This window comes from Tympanuchus pallidicinctus, unplaced genomic scaffold (genome assembly GCF_026119805.1).
Source record: "Tympanuchus pallidicinctus isolate F22 unplaced genomic scaffold, pur_lepc_1.0 scaffold17, whole genome shotgun sequence".
Taxonomy (NCBI): domain Eukaryota; kingdom Metazoa; phylum Chordata; class Aves; order Galliformes; family Phasianidae; genus Tympanuchus; species Tympanuchus pallidicinctus.
The window spans coordinates 10,542,647-10,565,536 of record NW_026294690.1 but is presented as its reverse complement, the minus strand read 5'-3'; positions in this window follow the sequence as shown (position 1 = coordinate 10,565,536).

The following is a 22,890-nucleotide window of genomic DNA, read 5'->3' as shown; positions in this document are numbered from 1 at the left end:
TTCAACCAATGACTTCCACCAGTGCAATTCCATGTTGGTTGCTTTTACTGTGTCATGTTTTTTCTTTATTTTATTTATTCAATTACTGCCCACAGCCATTTTTCAGACTATGTAACACTGTTCCCAGTGGCAGAGATCAGTGACAGTAACACTCTGAGCTCACAGGGATGGAAGCTTGAAAACTTCATGTCAGCCGAATACAGATACAGTTGGGTTTGCATAAATGAGCTTTACCTGAGAAAGACAAGAGAGCCTATATCATGCTGTCAGATGTAAGTCCCCGGTAGCCTCTCTGAGGCAACAGGACAGACAAAGCAAAACCATCCATAGAAAAACCAAGTCATAATTACATGATTGTGCCAAAATTAAAGAGCCATATAGAGGAAGCAGCAGTAAATTAGCTGCTGCATGAAAACAGAAAAATATGTTTGACTATCATGTTCTCTAGCACAGCTTCAACGTGCTGGAGTTCATGATCTGCTCACAGCTTTTTGGCTTTGAGAACTCGCATTTCTTTTTTTTTCCCACGGTCACAAACCAGCCTGTCATATTCCCATGGTCCCTGAACGCAAACTGCACCCACCCACAGGATGCCTGTGCCCAGCATCTGTGCCACACAGTGAGGAACCATGAAGAGATCCCTCAGCTCACTGACACCTGACAGGCTACGTCCACGCTGTGGTTTAGCACAGATGGAGCTAACTGAGGTGCCAGGCAGACATACCATTAGTTTCCTTTCTCAAGTCTCCTCTGTAGTGCAAAAACAGGTTCATATAACCCAAGGGGGGCCCTGAGTCAGTCTAAATCTATGTGCCTACAGGGAGGAGGAGGAAGATGGTTTGGTTTCTTTGGTTAATCCCATGTGAATTTCCAGTGAGGCCAAGGTTTATACAAACCCATTGATCTCCATAAATCTCTGTTTTCCCAAATAAGAAACTAGGATATAAATGCTGCCTTTCCTCAGAAAGAAGCTACACGTAGTTCACCTAAGCTCCAAGATCAAGTGGGACCAACTGGAGTTAAGTTGTAAAATCAGTGAGAAATTCACAGTCGCATTCAAGAAGCATTTGGTATTACTATGTTACACCTAGGAAAAAAAGACATGAATAAATAGCCAAAAGACCACAACAAACCAACATTAAAACCATTAAAATCTCAATGTTCAGAATTGACAGCAAAACATGAACTCTGTAAGGGAGGGTTGGAGCCTGTCACACAACACTCCCTGCTCTCCTCTGGTGCAGACTGACCTACTTGATATATGTTCCTGCACTAAGGATCCAGCACTAAGTATCTTAGACCCCTCAAATCGCATTCCAGATTTATAATTGCAAAGCAGCTGTCAGCCCTGAGCCCTGCCATAGTACCTCCCCATCTGTTCAACCCATCTAGCATTACAGCAGAGGACAGCACTAAGGCTGAAACTGTATCGTTTGTGAAGAGAGAACCTGCTGCACTGCCCACAAGGCCAGATGAAATCGCTTTGCACTTTCATGGTCTTGAAATCTTACAGGCTTCAGAAAAGCAGTGGGCAGAGGCTGGTCAGTAGAGGGGAGAAGGGACACCGGCAGAAGGATCAAATTCTGCAACATGACTCTGGCAGCTGAGTCAAAAAGACAGACACCCTGGACTTCACTGAGGAGGTGTTCGGCTTCTGGCAGGGCTGGGGATTATTTGAGAGCCCCTTAGAGGAAAACCTGATACTGTGACTTTCCTCAAACCCTCCCCCTCCACACCCCTCTCTATTAACTCTTTCTGTAGCAGATGATTTTGCATAGACTTAAATCATATCCTAGAATGTAAGCTTTGAGCCACAGCCCCTCCTGAATTGCTTTGATAGAGCTCTGATGGGGAGTAGTTGTGTCGGAGTCAAAGTCAAATAGCAGCCTTAGTCCTGTAGTCAATAGTAATCCAGATGAAAGATAATGTCTCTTATAACAACTCCGGAGAAAAGATTCAGGATTTGGCTGAAGCCACACTAACTCAGTTTAGGGGAAAACAGCACATTGTGTCCAGGAGCTGGAAGTGCGTGGATCCATCATCTTGCCAACGCAAGCAGAGAGAACAAGCAGTGCACACAGCCCGATCAAGCAGGCCCTGTGAGAGCTTATAGATCCTCCGTGATCCCAAGGCACCTGACCAGTCAGCATGTGCTACGAAGGTGGGATGAGGAAAGCCAGGTGCCATTTCGTCCCAATGAAACCAAAGAAACATGCTGTTGCCCTCCCAGCAGCACCCATACCAGTAAAGGTGCAGACAGCAATGCACAGAGCTCCAGCAGTCCTTGTGCTGACAGACATTGTCAGCAAACACGCTTGGGGCTATCAGGGCTACTTGCATAACCGGGCTCTCCTTTAACCCCACTGCTGATGCCTCTGAAGGGCCCAAATGCTCACAGGGTAACGCTGTGATACCCAGCCCAGGGCCACAAGCAGCACCTCACTGGTCGGAGCTCCCTATGCAAGGCCAAGCTGCTGTGTGACGTGCAGGGCCAGTCCGCTGGGTGACCCGCTGTGGTAGCAAGGCTTGCAGGCCCTGCTGCTCACCCCGCTCCACGTGAGCTTGCACGTTGCCGGAGGAGCTGTGCCTCAGAGGACCCGTGTGTGTGCACGTGTGTGTGTGCATGTGTCCCAGTGCCCGCGAGCGCTGGGCTCCCGCATGGCAGCAGATTGGAGGCAGGAGCTTGTGTCTCACAAATTCATTTTCTGGCAGCGCGGATGGAGGAAGGGACAAGCGCTCTTTGTCAGCCCACACGGCTCCACAAGTCCCAGCCTGGATAAGCCAAACCTCTTAAAAGCAGCGGCTCTGCCGTAACCCCTGGACCAGCTGGCGTGAGGGCAGCTGTGAGCACAGCGGCTGGGCAGCGGGCTGTGACGCACAGAGCTGTATCCATGGATCTGCTTTATTGTTTTCTGCTTTCACCTCTGAACCTGTGGGGTCTGAAGGACAGATATGGAGCTCTGGGCAGGCCCTGCAGATGCTGGAATGGGCTCTGGTGATGGCTCTCACCAAGAGCAGGCTTGAACCACTGCTATATATTTTACTGCCTGGACAGCTGTTGGCTTCACACATGCCTCCCTATTCCAAAGTGGCAATTAGGAGCGGAGCTGAAAGGGCAACATGTCCTTTACTCTAGATCTTCAGCCAAGTCTGCAGGCACAGGTTCCACACTCAGACAAGCAGGAATGCTCACATGGACACTAAGGATGTCACAGCATTTGAGCAGCAGCATATATAGCAACATGTGACAAAGCTGCAGCGTAAGATGGGGTTTGCTAACGTGTAAACTGACATAACCAAAATATAACATGAAGAACCAAGCAGCACCTAGAAAACACTTCCATTTGATCATTTAGACTGTTTGGGGTACATCTCTTCAGTACATCAGACCATGTCAATTCACCACAGGACAGCTTAACCAGCTCCTTCTCCAATGACTCCTGAAGAGCCAATGTTTATCCTTACAAGTCTGTGTTGTATGTTTATGGCAGCCTAACGTAGACACTACACATATCCCCTAATGTACCTTGACTCTCCTCCATAAAGCCACGTGTAATCTTCTCACATGGAAAAATCTTACTGCGGAAAAGGCAGTTTGAAATTATCACCTATCAACCAGTCGTGACGTAGCTTTGGCTCCAGCCATTTGTACTTGGCTTGTTAACACACAAATAGGAAAAATCTTTCTGTCCTCTTCAGTAGGATCTTAGCTCTTAGTCTGCTTTTATTTTTTTCTATGGAAGATAAATCTTTTTTGGAAAGTTCTCGGGTATCTATTTAAACATATAAGGCATTATTGTATTAATATCTGAGATGGCATCTTTCCTAAGTACCAGTAATCGCAATTCAACTGGAATAAAACACATGATTTTTAATTGCTCACTTTCCAGCAAAGTTTAAAGTGGCAGTTTTGCAATGAATTCTGAAAAGTGAAATTAGATTGCTTGTTCAATAAATATTAAGAGCAACCAACCAATGCCAGAGCAAGATACAATTTTGTATTTCTAATATCAAAAATACGTTTTCTTTCCATTTCCCAAAAAAGAAAAGATAGCAAAGGAAGCTTGACCTACTTTCATGCCAAATCAGTCTTTTATTGAAGCAGAAGTATTCTATCAAACTTCTAATTGTTCTTAGCAAAGCAGTGCCATTTCTATGAATTTAAAATAGATGCCTGACAACTCTAACATCATGCGTTCAGATCAAGGCTTTGAAGAACCATAGAGAACATCTTCTCTCTTGCTGATGCCAAGGGGAATATGTGCTATGTACACACTCGCAGGCCTGCATCATGGGCCCAAAGGAAGTCAGGCATGTTCATGCCACACACACCTACATTGGAAGCCCCATTTTTACCTCAAGATACTTGAGGTCTCCCTGATCAGTTGTCGTGGCCTACCACAACCCCATTTCCCTACCCTGCAGCCCTTCACTCTGCAGTGAAGCTGTCTGCATGTGAAAACAGGGTTCAAGGCCAGGCTCCCAGTGGGAACTTGCAGTGGGTGTCTTAGGGCAAAGAACAATGTCCTAGTTGTTCATGCTGAACTGGACACTTGTGATCCCCAAAAGAGCAGCCAGGCAACAGCTCCATCATGCTGACTGTTTTGCACTTGTTTCCTCCCCCCCCTTCTCTCCAAACACACAATTTACTCTGCATGAGGGATCCTACTGAGTTTGTATCTGTCTGCCTACTGGAGCAGCTGGACTGGTACAGCCAAATGGACAGGCAGCCCACCTCCCTTGCAGGCAAAGGAAGGGAACATGCTGGAGATTGAGAATTCTGCAGTTGCTTGTGGTGGCACCCATCCATCCCACGTCCTCCTCCCCAAACTGCTTGTACATTGTGTGTGGCTACAGGCTGCTCAGGATGTCACCATGAATAAGTATAGCTGTCAGATTAAATCACTGCCTGCATGGGATCTGCTGAAGCTATGACACACATTCTGGGCACCTAAGTCAGTCTAGGGAATCTGTCCAAGAAAGAAATCTAACAGGAGCCGCTTCACATGCTAAATCAGCTTTGGAGCTATAGGATCAAAGTGAGTCCTGCCCTATGTCAAGAAGGCTAGAGGAGGTGGAAGGAGGAGACACATAGACACTGCTAATGCACTCATAGAGTAACTGTATTTACGTCTCCAGAGGCCTGGAGCAGAAGGCTGAAGCAATAACTACAGCTGACAAAGCAGAGCTTTGTGTGGTAGGAGCACAGTGAGCCTATAAGAAGTGGTTGGAGGGATAGTGAAGGTACATTGCCTTCACTTAGCACTCACACAGGACCAGGCTATATCTACTATCTGCTATCTACTGCTAGCAGTTCCCACAGCAAGTTCTAACTGCTGGGAGGAAGGCATGAATTATTTCACAGAGTACTCACAGCTGTTGGCACTGTCATGGTGCCATCCATGCCTTCCCTTGCCCAGGCTATGGGTATTTTCAGAACTGTCCTTCCATGGATTACTGGTGGATGTGCAATGCAGAAAGCACTCACGGAGCAATGCTCTTAGGACTGTAACCCACCTGATGCCCTCCTAGATATTTCAGAAGATCTCAGAAAACAAACAAACAAACAAACAGAGCGGTAAGTGAATATACCTGCTGCAAATATAAAGAAAGGGGAATCTTGTTTGGGCACTGCCTCCCCCTGCTTCACTTGCAAGTTGTGCTCTGTATGAAAACACGAGTAAACTTATTTTATGCCTCCAGTTTCAGTTATAACTGTGCCACCACCAATTCTAAATGCTAGTGTCTGTAACATTTTCTGTTGTTTTCCTTACTTTCAAATTTAAATATTTGTCCTGTCCCTGAGGGTTCTGACACCACATTGTCCTGGAAGCTAGGTTTCTTGCATACTTTTGCCACCTGCCTGTGAATGAAATGCTCAACTCTGATGAGTACTCACTGCCATGCTGTACCTTCACATGGAGAAAGAGGAGCCCTGCTTGCCCTTGCTCTGACCCCGGTGACCGTGGCACCAGGCCAAAGATCCATCTCTGATGGCTTCATTCACAGCTGACTATTTAACCAGGCAAAGCAACACTGGTTTAAACAAACTTCCCTCGAGTGTGCTCACTGAATGAACAGTAATGACCATAACACTTTATGCTTGTACTGTGTCTTTCATCCAATGTCATGACAACACTTCAAAAGGTGTGGGGGAGATTTATTTCTCTTTATTTTTATGAAGACAAGTGTGGAAAAAATGAGCTATAGCAAAATGAAACATTTCTGCAGAAGACACTGGTGGAGAAAATAGAGCAGAACCCAACAAGAATGCTGCCAGTCTCTAGCTCTAGTCAATACACCTAATTTCCCAAGCTGATAAAAAATGGACACTTCCAAACCTATCCTGAAAGCATGCTGCTCTCATACTGATTCTCAACACTGCCACTGGTGTCTATCACTGAAATAGTGTACTCTGTTGAGTACTGTTTGCAAAAGGAAAACATTCCACTGGATCAAGCTGCTCAAGGCTCCATCCAGCTTGGCCTTGAACTCCTCCTCCTACAGGAAGGGGCATCCCTGTAAGGAATCAGAAGAGGCTGATAAGGTACATGCAAAGAAGAGGACAACAGTGAAATAAGGAGAGAATTATGAACAGAGGGAAAGTAAAACTGAGATTAAAGGGAATTACAAAGAGAAACAGAATATAGATGACCACATCTGCACAGCACGGTTCTTGGGCTGGGCTTTGCAAACCCGTCAGAGAGAAGATCCAATTAAACTGAAAGGCAGAAGACTGCTCCCTTCAGTGGAACAGTGCTCCCTCTCTATAAGATCACTCAACACGCTCCTGATGCTGTCAATGACCCTACATTGTCCTGACAAAGTCATTCTCCGAGACACCCTGCAGAAGAATAGCCATTTGTAACAAGCTGTGGGGTGCTGGGAAAATGATGGAGCAGGGAAATACTGGGCATCGCAGTGGGAGGGCTGAGGAACAACCAGACAACCCAAAGCATCCAACCTCAAAGAGCTGTGCACAGGGGGCACTGAGACTGCAGTTCTTGCTAGGTTTACAGAAAGGAATGTAACATTAATTTGTGGCAGTAGGATGCCACTAGGGATTAAGGGAAATTAGTAAAAGGGGGTGTTGCTGCTACTTCATAGGAACTTGACATGATGTTCAAATGCTGTCTGCTGGGAGTCTGGATTACTTTATTATTATTTTTAATAAGTCCAGAGGGCTTTCTTTTGCAAAGGAACTCAAGCTGAGATGGTGGGTTTATATGTTCACTATTCATTTGGAGAGAGAATTGTTTGATGGATGCTGAAGTTTATAGTTCTTTTGCAATGAGAATTGCTGGAATGTTTTGCAGCCCAGATCTGTGCTCTCATTTTCACCACGCAGTTATGTAAGTCTCTGGAATAATAAAATAATGCTGGCTTTTTTAAGGAAAGAAATGGTTGCATGTGCTCTCAGTGTGATGGTCTGCGTGTGGTACTGAGTGAACAGCAGAAGTCAGATCTGTAGAGTCCGTTCTGATGGGTCTCTGACATGCATCAGGACTCTTTGTTCTACCGCTGGGAAATGAGAAGAAACCTGTGCTTGAGAATCACAAAGGATTACTGATTTGTATGTGTGCTCTAGACTGTATAGATTTGAATTAACATCAAAGAGTAGATCTCTCATTCCTCTCATATGTGTATTTTGGAGGAAAGGGAAAAGTTTCCAGTACTGAGAGAATCTGCTAATTTCAGCCATTCATCTGATTTCCTTTCTGCACAATGACTCCACAAATAATATTTTATTCTACAGAGGAGTGGATATAGAGTCATTTGGACTGAAATGAAATAGTAGCTTGGCATCTAGTCAAAAAGCACTACATCACGTGCAGCACAACTGATTTCTTTCTCCCAGTATCCCCTAAGATCCTGGTATCCAATCAGTTCTGATCTCTTTATTATGTCAATTCCACAACTTCCCTAGGCATCTTGATCCACAGGTAAAATTCTCTATGTAAAGGTTTATCTAATGTTTAGTTTAAATTACCCTGCTACAGCCTAAGTCAATTTATTTCTATTCCCTCTTAATTGACTAACAGGTATAATTGATGTTTCACTCACTTTTCTCAGTAGTAGCAGAATGTTGCATAAAATGTTTCCCAATATTCTGTGTTACAAAATGATGGGCTAAGTAGGTATTCAAATAAAGAGCAACAAACAATTGAAGATAAGAGATTAATATTAATGCACTGCAGAAACAGAGGAATCAAGCAACAGAGAGCAAGGGATTCTGAAGGAACTAAATTCTGTTCCTACTCTTTGGATGTAAATTCAGACTGAGTCCTTTAATTACAGAGATCTGGGGTGAAGGTAGGTCAAACAGAATCTGAATTACAGTCCCAACTGTTGTACAAAAATACATAGACTATTTTTTATGAAGCATTTTTTCCTTTGGCAAGACTCTACTAAACTGCAGTGGATTTGTTACTCAGTTAAACCAAATGAGTGTAAGTACATCCATGTACGGAGATCCTACAATAGGGATTTGGGGAAATCATTTTGTTCAGTCTGTGCAGTTTCTCTGAGTAGAATGACCCTTTGTGTAAATGAGGCCCAGTGCCTCTGAGTACATGGGAGGAAAATCTCCCAGGGTTCTCACATGCAGAATCCTCTAAATACATCCCCAGGGAAAGCAGATTTGCTGCTGCTTTCCCATACTCAAGATGCAAGAATCAACTCAAGGCTGATCAAAGCAAGAATAAGCTGCTGCTGCTCCAAGATCTTGGGAGGATACATCTAAAACCAAAGCATCTATAATAATAAGGGGCTCTGCTTTTAAGTTGCTTCCAACCATGCTGTGAACCTCCCCAAGATCCTTTGCCAGCATGGCTGTGATGAAATGCAACAGATAAGATTTCCTCTGCCCTTTCAAGAGAAAGTTTGAAAGCCCAGAGAGCTCTGCTGGAAGATAATGGGACACAGACTCTTCATTTTCTCCAAAGGATCAAGATTAATGATAGGCAGATGATTAATTCAAACAACGATAAAAAAATTCCAGAGAATTGTTAGAAGATTTTATAAATTGGCTTTTCCTCCTTTACAATCTAGAAAATCTGAAAAGATCCATTCTCAGAAGCAATTAAGATCACAGTATCCCCTATCTTCGGGTTTCATCAGTTCCCATTCCACATCTATTTGCACACAACTAGTGGGAAGCCTGAAAGAGAAGCTGTTATATTGTAAATCAATCAGCTCTCCTGTAAGACAGGAACTGAAGCCTCAGCTCTTATCGAGAGAAAGAACTGAGTCATTTGACATGACTGCATGCTTCTGAATGTGATTTACTGCTTCTGCAGAGCAAAAAACCAACAAACCAGCACACAGTGCCTTCCCTACATTTCACAGCAACATTTACTGAGAACCAAAGATATATGCAAGTTGATTTTTTATAGCTGAATTTCATTCCAAATTTGGACCTGCCTTTATACTGTGCAGCACACAGTGAGACAGCAGTTGTGACAGGGATCTGAAGCGAGGGGCTTGTCTCAGAGATGTTGATTTCTCCCTTTCAGACAAATAGCTCTTTCTCAACAATCTGCACAATGATTACTTTTGCTGTGAATTCTTGGAAGAGAGACATCACTTACTCAGAATAAGGATAATTTTATACAGCAGTTCAGGACAAATGAGAAGCCATTTAGCTGTTCTCACTGGAATGGAAGGTGAAAGAGCTGGTGAACAAATGGATTGCCATAGAAGAGATTGCTAAGCAAGCTTCGATCAGAGAAGCCAACCATGATTTGCTGAGCACAGCAGGACCGTGCAGAGCTGTCACTTTAGAAAAGGTTGCATGTTGACTAGCAAGTCAGTAACACTTTGCTTTATTGTCATATTAGTAACCTTTATGCTAATATAACAAGCACCACCAGATTTTCAAACAGCTTTTTATATTATGGAAGGTCCCGCCTAAAAGTTTTATAAAATGGGGCCTTATAGAATATATTCTCAAAATAGGACCAAGTCAGTCCATTCTCTCACACCTGTTCTCCCACCTATTTTTGTTATTTCTTGCGTGCTGATGACGTTGGTACTTAAAAGCTATTTCTGTATACAACATACATAGGAAATGCACAAGAACGTAAGTTGTCTCATCATAACTTCATCTGTTAAAAACATCACTTGATGCTGTCTTCCAAGAATTTGCACTTACAGGACTCAAGGTGAATCACTTGCCTGGAAATTGTCCTTCTCCTTTTAAAATAAGAATCTTATTTTGGTTCACTTTCATGCTGAGGCAGTTGGCTGGAACTGAGAAATTTAGATCTGAATGCAAACTTCAGCTATCTTTTAAGCTGTTGAAATCCTAAGGTTGTAGACAGCCAGGATGACTTGAGCTCACATTTCTCTAAACTGTGATTATGTTTAGACACAGTGAGTGACAGACTTGTGTGATGCAGCATGGGCTGTTGAAACAAACCTGGATCAAACCTGCCCCACTGGGCCTGCTACAACTGTACGCAGACAAAGTGAGGGTAAAAAAAACCAACGTCCCTGACATTATTTGTTTCCATGGCACCTGTTTGGGCTGTTTTGTGTAGCTGAGTTTGCAGAACAAAACAGATTGGTAGCTGCCCCAGAGCAGAAGCTGAGAATTTCTGAACTGTTCTGTGCAGTCCCCACGCCAGAGACAGAGACTGGGGGGCAGGCAGGAATGGGGAGGTAAAGGAGAATGCCCAGTCTTCTGCCTGCTCCACAGCCATCCCAGAGACCCAGTGAGATCACCAAGTGCTTAAAATCCACCAGTTCCTTTGGGAGCCCTGCCTGTGCCTGTGCTGCTTAAGGACAGGAAAGGTTGGGATTGTTTGCTGCCTCAAATGAAAGCTTTCTGATGCTGATGATCTGTTCTATTTCCATTGTTTGAGCTTTCTTTCCTTCAAATGATTTTCTCATCATAATCTAATGACCTTATTCAGCTTAACACAGTGGTTCTAAAATTCATTTCCCACAGAATCTCCCGCCCATACAGTATTGTTACAGGTCTCTGTGCTCTTACACTTGGAAACAATTTTTCCACATAAAGAGACATTGTTGCTTCTCCTTGCAGACTTGCACTGAAACCATTTTTCTGTTATATCCCAACATATTACAGTGCTGATGGTTTCCACAAACCAACTTTCTTTGGAATAACTTTCCATGGAATTTCACATTTTAAATCAGTAACTTGTAGACCGGCGCCAAGCTGCTCCCCACTAAAATTTCACATTAAACAGTGCTGCTTCAGCTCCCTCCAAACTTACAACTACAATCCATTTCCCATTCTAATGAGATTGCAAAGGAGACATTTCAGTTGTTGGTGTTAAATTAATGTTGCAGGCAATTTACACTTCTGTGGATAACTGCTGCTGAGACGTTTGTGCCATTTATGATGTCTGTCCAAATGGTCAAAATATTGAACCTTACAATCAACATTCGTAATTACAGGGGACGCAGCTAACAGAAGAGCTGCAATTTCACCAGCAGCACAAGGAACGTCAGGCCGCTCACCCCAAATCATCTCATTTTTATCAAGGCAGGATTTGCCCTCCTTCCTACACTGTTAATCTTTCAGCTTCACTGAAATCTCCCCTGTGCAATATACAACGTAAAGCTGGTACTTTCTCCCTTTCTTCCAGTATTGTTGTCCATTTCTTTACTGGAATGTAAATTTAATGAAGTTGCTGATGACCTTCTCATTTGCCTCTTCCATCACTTGCCTTTCAAAAGGAAAGCCAAAATTAACAACCTATCCTACACTTCAATCAATTCCAGACTGCCAAAACAAATGATGTAGGTAAAAAATGAGGAGCTCTTGGTTCCTTTACTTTGAATTTGTTCCTTCTCCCTCTCAGTATTCTGTTATCTGAGCCACTGAAGAGATTCAAATATGATGAAATTTGTTCTTCTTCCCTAGAATCAACAGATTTCTGTCTAGGCATACAAAGTCCCTTGGCTGTATCATCCTGCACGTATTCCAGTGTGTTACCATGCTCTTAAGGCTATTGTCTGCTAGAGGATATTTGGATTTCTCTCCTACACTGAAACCATAGGGTAAGTTCTTCAAGTGATAGCAGGTGGCTGTTTGCTGGCAAACTTTCAGTTTCAGAGGGCATTAACATGCTTTGCCAGTGATGTGCTGCATTTTCAGCCAGAGGTCCTGATCAGGGTCAAGGTCCCACTGTACCTGGCACTGCACAAACAGGAGTAAAGCAAAGCCTTCTCTTTGTAGGGGTTCAAAAACAAGCTGCAGCAGTCAAGGCCGGGAGGAGAAGGAAAATACTGATCTCCAGAGCATTCCACCATCTCAGCACTTGTGCACTCACCGGGAATGAGAGAAACACAAACCCAAGCCCTTGCTATGCCTGAGTCTTGTCCCTGGGTCATCCAAGTTAAATGCTATGACTTTAAAAAAAAAAAACAACAAAACATTTCTGGCTCAGTCTTTCTATTAGGGAGCATCTATTTTATTTTATTTATTTGTATAAATAATGGCTCCTTGTGGCTAAGAAGGCCAATGGTGTTCCGGGGTATGAAATGAGTATGGCCAGCAGGGTGAGGGAAGCGATCCTCCCCCTCTGCTCTGCTCTGCTGGGGCCACATCTGAGCTCCCCAGTTCAGGGAACTACAGGAGAGAAGACTACAAAGATATCTGGGGCCTCTGCTTTAGCAGAGGGGATGGATTCTGTGATCTCTAGAGGTCCCTTCCAATCACTACAATTCTGTGATCACAGTGAAAGCACAATTTACACTTGGACTTTAACAAGTTAAAGCAGGTTTTATCTTTAAAACCAAGGTAATTAGTGTAATAGCTCTGATGGTGGAAGCTCTCTTGCTTCCAAATGCAATAAATGTTCTTTAGGTAACTTTTTGTTTCACCTTGACCCGAGCATCATAAGCAACAGTTGGACCCTTTGATTTGCCTCTTCTTCCTGCAATCATTCACTTTGCCTCTTGGCACAAAGTGTGCCTTAGCAGTTCCTAAATATCACAGCACTGGAGCTCTTCAAGACGTACACACAAATTCTTAGTCCTCTTCAGTAAGATCGCAGTTCAGACAATGGCCTCCCCAAACGTTCACACAGATCACATACTGAAGAGGGAGAAAATCTTAAAGATGAAATTATGCAGATGAACACATTAGCTAACAATATCTGAAATTACTCTATGAGGAGCCCCAGGGAATTAGAATTAACAGGAGAAGCAGAACGTGAAAAAAACCTCTCAGTGTCACTTTGTGCCAAGCATTCAAAAACCACACACAAACTGCCTATAAACTTGGCGATTGCTTCAAGGGGCACAATCACCATAAATCTAGGATAACACACTAGTCTATTCAAAATAATTTTTTAAAGCACTGTTCTGTTGATGATGTCTTTGTTTTATTTCATCCGGCTCAGACCATTCTAGACTGGCTAAGTTTTCCTTTTGTTTATAGAAGGCGACTGGAAGCCATAAGTCTCAGAAAGTCATCAGGATTTTTATTTCTGTGGAGATGCAGCTCAAATGCAGATGGCTGAGTATACAAGTGGGAGCTGCAAACGATGCACAGGATTCCCTCATTAGATACAAGATTCCGTTCTCAAACTTGCACTTCCTGGAAAACAGCTCAGTTTTACTTACTTATGTCACAAATTACAAATGGTTACAGCTCAGCCATATCACTATCTTCGCTTTTTCCCTAAAAAGATGTGGCCTTGAAATACTATGAATGCCCTACATCAATCCAAAGCAGACTTAAAAAAGAATCATAGTTACCAAAGCTAAATATTGTGCTCAAACCCTTCCTAGCAACATGTTTCTAGGTGACATTTGGCACTGGGTACAGTTTAGGGTAACAACAAGCAAGGACAGAACACGACATAATACAGGACAGTGTTGGTATCCAGCTCCAAACTCTGCAGGTAATGGCTCTGAGATGATATTAGAAAGCATCAGAGTGACAAGCAGTACATGGGGAGTAAATCACAGTTTCAGGGTTCCCTGTAGTTACTGAGAAAATTGAACTTTAGAAGAGTCATATGGGTTGCACTCAAGAATTAGCTTAAAGGAAGAAAATATGTCTTTTATAATAAGAGAACGAAAGCCTCGGATTGCTCCTGAATATACTTATGTAGCATCTGTAACACCTACCTCCCATGGGCTGACTCAATCAGCCACAGAGGGAGAACATTAAGTGCTTTGTCTCTTGCATTGTTAAGGGTTTACAAATAATTTCTCTGATATTCTTTAATTCAGTATTACTTCTTGAAAAATACAGAAATGAATGAGGGAAGAGATTTGTAGATTTCCAAGCCCTTCTCTTGCTCATGGATGAATGATTTGATTTAAATATGTGATTTTTCTAATACTAAATTGGTTTGCAAATGAGGCCCTACCCACGAGCAGCTCACTGACAGCTGCAGTATTATATCTAATGCCAATCAGAGGACAAGTAATGCATACTTAATACACTTAATATACTTAAGAACACTAGGATGCTTCAGAACACAGTCCAGGGAAGAAGATAAAATAGGAAGGCAGAGATCTCTTACGAACAACAGATTGATATGGCTACAGAACACATCCAGTAAATATACCATTTTTCCTACTGAAAGAGTTAAAACCAGCAGTTTGCACAATGTTGCAATGGGATTACAAGTATCTTAAGAGATCTGGTACTGTCCTTGCAGGAGTGTAGTGAGGCAACAGATGAAGCAGCATGATGAAACTGAGGGATATATTTGGAGACATTAGAGAGCAATTTGAACAGCCATTTGGTGAAGCAAATGATTGCCAGCACTGACTGCCCCTCACTGGGTGTGTTACCATTGTACTCTTTGAGAATTGACCCTGACTGATTTGTGCCAATGAAAAGGAGATGTAATCTCCCATAGCACAAAATGTGGCATTTGGACTTTATACTGACAAGCAGAGTGTCAGCCAGCATAGTCAAATGGAAAGGATATTAAACAAAGGTCAGGAACCCCTGCATCTTACCTTCTTTTAAGAAGTGGTTGAAGATCAGTGAGTGAAAAGTAATAATTCCAGTTATGACCCGTGTAGGGTAAAAGAAAGCTTCTTTTGAACAGGAAAATGACAACATATCTGAAGTGGCTTCTTTTAAATACTTTTACAAAGGGACATTCTTGATTCCTGTTTATCTGATGAAGTACTGGAAAAATACACTGAGTTTTTTAACTAGCATTTTCCTAGAACTAAATAATTATCACTGTTATCATGTGATGAAAAGAGTTCAGATCCAGAGCTCTGAGACAACATACTTAGAATGCAGGAGTCACGGACCAAATGTCAGGGAAGTACAAGCAGGGACAAAGATTGTGTTTGAAGTCAATATTTTGTTAAGATCACATGAAATTGGCAGGTAGAGACAACAAAACCACCGTTCCCAGGGTTTAAAGCAGTTTAAAGGAACATTTATGTGAAATATTTTTGCCAACTGCTGGCAAACAGCGAGGACAACAGACAGCAAATTTCCTAATTCACCATTTTTTTCTACTGTGTTGTGTTTCTGTTTTGACTTTCTTTACTCTCATCAGATGACTTTTCCTACATGTATATATATATATATATATATATATATATATATATATATACACACACTATATTCAGCACTGAAAGCTCATGGGAAATAAACACCCCGGCACGTTGCCACAAGTTGCAGAAATGAAATTAAGTTAAAGATCTGATGAAGTGTCAAGATACGTGGTCTGCATCACACCTATGAATGAAGTATTGCAGGCAGTTTCTCTTGTAAGCTGTTCCTTACTGGTTTTCATTTCTTTTTCCTAAAAGCAAAATCAAAAAAGAAATGCTGGATAAATAACTTCTTAATTCACTCTGCAAATTGACTGTGCAACATTTGGACTCTGACTGGATCCTTTTGTTCTCAGTTCCTGCAAAGATTCTGCAGGCCAAACCAGCCTTTCAAAGACAGTCATCCACTTCCTACGTCTTGAAAATAAATCCTACTGTTATCACAGTGAAACCAATCATAACTTAGAATCATAAAATAGCTCGGGTTGGAGGGGACCTTAAAGACCACAGAGCTCCCACCCCGTGCCATGGGCTGGCTGCCCCCACCAGCTCAGGCTGCCCAGGGCCCCATCCATGGCCTTGAGCACCTCCAGGGATGGGTACCCACAGCTCTGGGCTGTGCCACTGCCTCACTGCCCTGCCTTTAATAAGCAGAATCATAAAGGAGGAATTCTGCCTAATTCTCTATGCACTGCTTTGGCTTTTAAAGAAAGAATACAGCAAAAGGCAAAAAAAAAAAAGTTTTTGTTTTTACTGAGTCCATAATTTCTGTCCAGAAATTAGCTGAGTGAGAAGGTCCCACCCTGTCATACCCACATACAAGACAGCTGCATTTCAACTGAATACAGTTCCTGACTGATTTGGTTTCTTTGCAATCAGTCTTCGAATTCTATCTAAAAATCAATCTCAGAACTCATCGTCACCTACACATACACACACACCCTCAAAATTAAGACAGACTCAGCTTTCAATAACCTCTACCCAGAGACACACTGTGCTCATTTTCACTGCTAATATTCTCACCATCAGATTAGTGTTACTTAAGACTGGCGAGTGACACTTTCTGTTTCACCAGAAAACACTGTGCAGGTAACAGCAGTGCCAGTTACCTCATCTTCCTACCTGTCTTCTGATTTTGATCTAGATTGCATTGCTCTAATTGACTAACATTGCTATTATCTTAGGAAAACGCTTTAATTGTGGCATCTCTTCCATATATTTTACTACAGCCACTGTTGCCAGCAATACAATGCACACAAACAGTGCCTTTACAGGTGCACTGAGAGTTCAGACTAGTCGTGAATTACAGCTATGAATGGGAATTAAGTAGAACATTCCTTTCTAAGTACTTAGGAGTTGGCAATGCAGGCTCCATTTAGTAACAAAGGTATTAAGCCTGAAGGATTTGGCACTAAAATGGAGCTTCTTTCTGGGGCAGAGATGATTTTACTGAAACATTTGATAATTGCACTTATTATAAGCAAGGGCTGGTAGCATCAATTATTACAAAAGTTGCTTGACATTTCCTATTCATTATAAAATCCTATTTTCAATTGCTGAAAACTTTGCCAACCTTTAGCTAGCCAGGCTGAAATTTTCCATGCTGAGTGCCTCTCTTAGCCTGATTTATTTACTTAAAGAGAGATTTTAGCCAAAATACTCTGCCTATTCCAAGAATAAAACTGGAGAAAAATCCATTGCTTTCACTATGTTTAAAACAAAAATCCGGAAATCTCTACAATTCACCAAAGATCCTGATGAGAAGAGAGTTTTTGTTAAATATGTACCTGCAAAACTCAGAAATTGTTTCAAAGATTTTAATCAGTACTTTTTTGTAGGGGAAAACATCTGCAATAACAGGTAAAAGTTCACAAGAATATAATAAATTCATTTTCAGTAAAGAACTCCATTCCCCAGCAGCTCCTACATGGTAAGGTTGGGTGCCTCTGCTCACTTCTCCCTCTAAGCTGAGCGCACAGCACTCAGGACAGTGTTGGTGGAGCTGGGATTTTTTTATTTTGTTTGCTTGCCTGTTTTGTTTTCCCCTGCCTACTCTCCTTCCAATCTGTTTGAGATATGTCCCAGTTTTTAAAGGAAAGGGAAGGTCCATAACTCCTCGGTGTTTTTAATGACCACCTTGCTGCCAAGCCAGTAGTACTGATGGTAAAACTGTCTTGAAGCAGAAAGTGAAAGATACAGGACTGGGAGGAAGGGAAAGAAACTGCATGAAACAGGCTTTGGAAAGGCAAAGACTTGAGGATGGCCAAAAGTTGAGTGTAGAGTTGTTTTGGAGTAAGATCTGGGAATGAAGAGAGAAAGGAGAAGACAACAGCTGTTGAGGCTGAAAGGCCAGAAATGCACTGAGAGGGGCTTAGGAACACATAGCAGCAGTGGACATGCAGGTAGATCATCCGCACCAAATCTGCCTAGTGAGTATATTCTCCTTTAGGTCTCTCTACATTGAATGAAGAAAGCTCTTGTGCCATTGGATTGCTGGTTGGGGTGACCAAACTAAGCTACTGCTTTGAATCACCCTCTGAAGAAACCCTTCTACCTGGGAAGCAAACCTGCAGAAGGCAAAGCTAGACCCTATGAAAGCAACGGCAAAGGCGAGAGAAGATTCATTTCCAGGGTTGATCAGGAGAGTGGGGCTTGGGGAACATCTGTGAAGAGGGGAAGAGAATCTCTCTTCATGGACTTATTAGTCCAGGTTTCTGTTAAGGATGGATGAGAGCTGCTACTGCAGAATTGGACTCTACCCCACTCTCCCCACCACAGGGTTGCTAAGCAAATCAGTTAATCCACATTTTTGCAGTTTGTCAGTCATCCTCTTAGATGCTCAGTAGGAGTCTGATCTGCAAAAGTGCTGAGCATTCACAACTAGAACTGACACTGCTGGAACTACGCTCTGAATATAGAAAATATTTTGCAGTGCCACGAACTCAGAAAAAAAAACAACAACCACCCACTCAAGAAACAAAAAACAAGTCCCAGACACTCAAAAATCTTTGTTTTTTTGCTTCATCTTTGTATCTGTTTGCCATCTGTCCAAGTGGGGTTGCAGTATCCCCTCACTTCATCAAGGCATTGTGAAGATAGGTTATTTCATGACTGTGATGCACCCAGATACAATAATGATGACTGCTGAGGGAAAGCTCACAAGAAAATTAATAATTCTGTATTGAGAAAAGGCCTTGAATAGCGTGCAATAAATAAGCCCTGGGGCACACGCTGAACAATGAATATAAAATATTAAATAGTTGCTCATTAAGTGAGCTGCATCCATCCTGCACTTTAAAAACAAAGCAGTTGTTTAACAGCACACAAGCCTGTGAATGAAGACAATACCATACTGCATGCACACAAAGGCTATATGAACTTGTAGCAACAATTTCCATCTTCACTTTCCTCAAGTTTTGAGTATTTGGCTTAGCCACTTTGTTAGAATGCCAAATTGAGTTACACATGAAAGGGGACATAGGTCAATACAGATTAGAGAGCGCTGGCTTCCAGAACTGGCTCAACACAAAGTCCAAGGGTGTCTGGATTCATTCCTTTGTAGAGAAGATGACCATAGCATTTCATCTGGATTCAGATGTTTTTGAATTTCAGTGCTGATCAAGTGTTAGTTTTCCTTTCCTTCTTCTACTGTGATTTGTTCTCCTTAAGATGGGAGTGCTTCTATGGACCTCTTCACTATCTTGACCTTTAAAAACATTGGAACATGAATCCTGCCATTAAATCCTACTTATTCTTGGTAAATATAGAGGGCATTAAAATAAATGTGATAGGCATAGGTTTTCCTAAGCAAATTGAGTAATACAGAGCAGAACATGTATTTTTCCCTGTGAAACTAAGCTCAAGGAATAGGACAGAAGAGATGCATCAGGAGGATGAGGCATCTTTAATCAAACAGGATGGAGCAGAAATGGATGCAGCCCTATTGGAACATGAAGTGTCTGAAGCATTTCAATCTCATCACACTTCCTACACACCTCCAACCACATCAAAATGGTGGACAGGAGGAAACCCAACAAAAAGCAATGGGAACAGCTGCAACACAGAGGCACGGGAATATTACGTGAAAAGTGTATCCTTTACTTAGTATCAAACAAAATATGGCAACCACTACTATCCAACTGCCCACAGGGAACATGGGAAAAGCAGAGACTTACAGAGGTGAGAAATCTCAGAACGCATGTGGAACATCTCATTTTCAAAGCAGACAAATCATACAGCTGCACCTGCAGTCATAGAATGTAGTAGCATCACCCTGAGATTTGCCTCTTTGCCTCAGCTGCACCCTGTGAAGCCACAGATGATCAATAGACCAGGTGCCACTTCACATAACACAGCCAAAACATTTCTATCTGCATTGTCACCCAAGCTGTCTGCTCTTAAACTGTCAGATACACACACAACAGAATATTCACGAGGTGGCAAGTAAATGTGGTTGAGACAGAATCACACCATTCCAAACTTGCATGCTCCTGAAAGACTGCTTTTACAAAGTCCTTACCCTTAAAAAAGTAAACAGAATTGAATGTAGCTGCAAAATTCTTTTATACAGTAAGTTATCCCAAATGTCTTGAAAAGAACCTGGCAATAAGTAAAATCCCCTGCAACATTTTCCATGCAGTATAATAAATATCTTTGTTTAATGGGGCTGAAAGTATTTCCGTTTATCGAGTATAAATTCATCAGCTTTCAAAAAGTTATATGTATATTTATTTATAAGTTCTGAGACAGAGGGTAGAAGTTCTTGATCCACTTGTGTTATATTGTTTGCCATTACATACAAACCTCTCTATCAGTTCAGAAATGATAGAAGCAGCATGTCAGAAGGGTATTGATGTAACTGGGGGAAAAAAAGCCAAATAAATTCTGTTCTATTTTTATCTCCACTGGATCAGCAACCAGAAACTCCAGTATCCTAATTTTGGCCACTGAATCCCATTCCCCATCTTGAGAACATGGGCAGTGCTCTTCACTAATGCCTGGGAAGCCACATCTGCTTAATACCTAAGGCCTTCTCTCTGGAGGAAAATGCCTGCGTTTTGAAATCTACAGACAGCTCATTCTAGTCTGCGAGCCAAATGTAAGCAACAAGTGTGAGTGTATACATATGGGAATGTAAATGGATGGAGAGGAACACAGAGAACTCTGCTGTTATGCAGCTGTGCACTCTGAGCTGTTACTAAAGGCATCACAGCAAAACTGAAACTCTTCCTCCCAGTATAGAAATTTCCACTGACATGTGGGAATCCTGAATCCAGTTTGTTTGCCCACATCAGCCAGTTGACACGTTCTCAGCACATCTGAGAGTGCCTTCTCATTCTCACTACCCACCTGGACAATTATACAGCAAACCCACCAGTCAACGCACGTATCTAATACAGGAGACCTGTTCCTGCTCCAAGTATCACGAGCAAAGCTCACGGGGCTGCAGGACTGGGCACAGGCTTTCTCAGTCTTTGTACAACACTGTCATCTAGTGGAGGCGAGTCTGGATAGCAGAGAAGTGACTGCACTCTTGCAATGCCTGAGCTGCAGCGCTAAGGAGCTGGTAAGGAGGGGAAAAAGCTGCCACCCACCTGTAACTAAAAATGAACTTGCTTCTTCCACTTATAAGCTGCTCAGATACCAAACAGGAATCCCATGCTGCTCGTTCTTTTTTATTTTCATCCTCCCTCATACACCCACTTTGAAGAGGGTATTGGAAATAAACGTGTTTACTTCTGCCTTAACTGGAAGGTTCTTCAGAGCAACTGCTGGGGGGTCAGTGATTCAGCATCGTTAAGTGCAAGTAATTTCCAGGGCTGGGATGTTAGCACGTTTTGAATAGGCAGTTACCAAGCTTTGCTGGGCAGAACACATACAAAATACTGCAGAAATAAAAACCTAATTTTGTATAGAGATTGTTCTGTACGAGACCCCCTTGTACATTTTGAAAGACTTCAGGCAGCCTTATTTCCCTCCTGCTGACAAAGAGAAATGCTAACACCCACCCACAGCCAGGTGGTGAAATCATGCTGTTAGGATCCCACTCCAGGTTCTTTAGAAGAGTTGTTTAACAAAACACTCAAATTTGTCTGCTGCTTTCCAATTTGAGTAACCTGCTTGGAAAGCTTCATGACGCACCTTCTGATTGCTCATTCCCCACAATCCAGCTGAACAGAATGAAGAGGCCAATGCTTCTTCCATCTGAAAGTCTTGTCTGCAGGTGTTTTGTAAGTGCAAACCCAAGTGCAGAGGTAAAGCCTATCAGCATCTAGCAATGGCTAACCAATTTGATGAAGAGCCACTGTTAGTGGAATGGGCCCAACAGCTGCCTTCTCTGTTGCTGAAGTTAACAGAAGCAAACCTAGGAATAAGTTAACAAGCAAATCTCATTATCTACACATCACGACTACAGGTAAAATTAGCTGCTCAGAATTGTCTCAATAAAAGGGAAAATCTATATCCTTTACCTGAATTTCAAACTTTATTTTCCCTGAATTCTTCAAAACCTCAAGCCATTTCATCTCAAAAATAAAGCTTGCTCTCAGAATTAGGGCTTCTCCTATAAGCTTTACACAGCTTCTTTTAACAATGGAAGCTCAAGAGGATTTAGTGTTCTTCTCTCCCCTGCTTTTACCCCAGGGAAAGCAGCATTGCTAATAAAACCCACGAAGATCAACCCTAAAAATAAATATCTGCTGTTGGTCTAGACAGCTCTGGCTCTTGAAAGAATTTGATCTGGGTGGTAATTACACTTCACTTTTGATCCATATACGAATTCAGTACTGGCAAAATGTCAGACTTTTATCTTTACACCCTTATTCATCCATCAGCATTTACAAAGCAGTCACTATAGCAAGAGCAAGTCCTTTGTTTATTCACATAGCAAATGCAGTGCAGAAGACAATAGTGGAAGCTTCTTTACATTACCCTGCTACCATTCTTGCACTGTGCTCAGTAGGAAGTTTAAGGCTGGGAAAGAACTCCTTCCATTCATCAGCTTATCTTATAAAGTTGTCTGCTGAATTCTTCTAAGGTCTCTCAGGGAAGGCAGAATGTGCATACAAGTAACTAATAAAAGATATCATCTCTCTATGGATGCCCAGCTTCTATTCTATCCTTAGACCACCATGACTTCAACATGACTATTACATTACTAATGAGAAGTAGCTTGGGAGGTATCACTTTTACAAGAGAATACTTGCCTGATGATAACACCACCAAAATCTGGAGAACACTGCTTAATAACAAGAAAGAAGCAAATCATTTTACAATTCATCTCCTCTGCACTTTAGAACCTGCTTATATGATTACCTCCTACCCTTGAAGAATTAGCATAGCAGCTTGGTGGTGAATGGATTTTGTTCTTTCATGAGA